Source organism: Gossypium hirsutum, chromosome D13, assembly GCF_007990345.1.
Source record: "Gossypium hirsutum isolate 1008001.06 chromosome D13, Gossypium_hirsutum_v2.1, whole genome shotgun sequence".
NCBI lineage: Eukaryota > Viridiplantae > Streptophyta > Magnoliopsida > Malvales > Malvaceae > Gossypium > Gossypium hirsutum.
The window spans coordinates 19,361,319-19,362,081 of record NC_053449.1 but is presented as its reverse complement, the minus strand read 5'-3'; the positions used below and the strand labels follow the sequence as shown (position 1 = coordinate 19,362,081).

Here is a 763-nt window from a genome sequence, read left to right as displayed (position 1 = left end):
TCTCAAATTCGGGTTATCTCTCCAGCCGAGACTATATGTATTCGAATAAGGGTTTCCATCCATATTCCTAATGTAATTTACATCATCGGCAAGATTTTTGATATAGTGAAAGAGTGGTTTGTCTCCCCCATGCATAGATGACGTAGAAGCAGATTCGGTACGATTGATTCTATCCACTAACTATTGATACTTGTCATCTTTTTGGATAGCTTTTACTGTGGCAGGTTTATGACCATATGTAAATCATACAATTGGCCACTGACAGGAGTTTAATGTCATGTTCTGAATGATTTCATATGCATCCTCATACGTTCTGTTCAAAAGGGCTCCTTTAGTTGATCATCTAATTCTGCTCGTGCATTTGCATCCAACCCATTATAAAATACCTGCAGTCACATCCACTTAGGAAATCTATGGTGCAGGCATTTTTAAATCAACATTTTGAAATCTTTCCACGCCTCATAGAAACTTTATCCCTCTATCTATCTTAAAACAACAATCTCTCTTCTTAGTGGAACAACTTTACTAATCAGAAAGAACTTTTGTATGAACTTTCCAGCTAGTTCATCCTATGTCGTGATAGACCATGGTGCCTGCGAGTCTAGCCAAGAAAAGGCGTTATCAATTACAGAAAATGGGAACAACCGAAGATGAATAGTGGTATCAGTTACCCCAATATACTTAAAAGTGTCACAGCATTGGAGAAACCATTTTAAATGCTGATTAGGGTCATCTGTCATAGTGCCCCTAAACTGCAGATTAT

General features: G+C 37.7%; 1 non-coding gene across 1 annotated transcript; it reads left to right on the top strand.

Moving 5' to 3' along the window:
• The first annotated feature begins 408 nt into the window (after nucleotides 1-408).
• On the top strand, nucleotides 409-515 carry LOC121225971 (small nucleolar RNA R71). The gene has a single exon (XR_005923873.1). It is a non-coding gene; the product is annotated as a small nucleolar RNA R71 (small nucleolar RNA).
• Nucleotides 516-763: the final 248 nt, after the last annotated feature.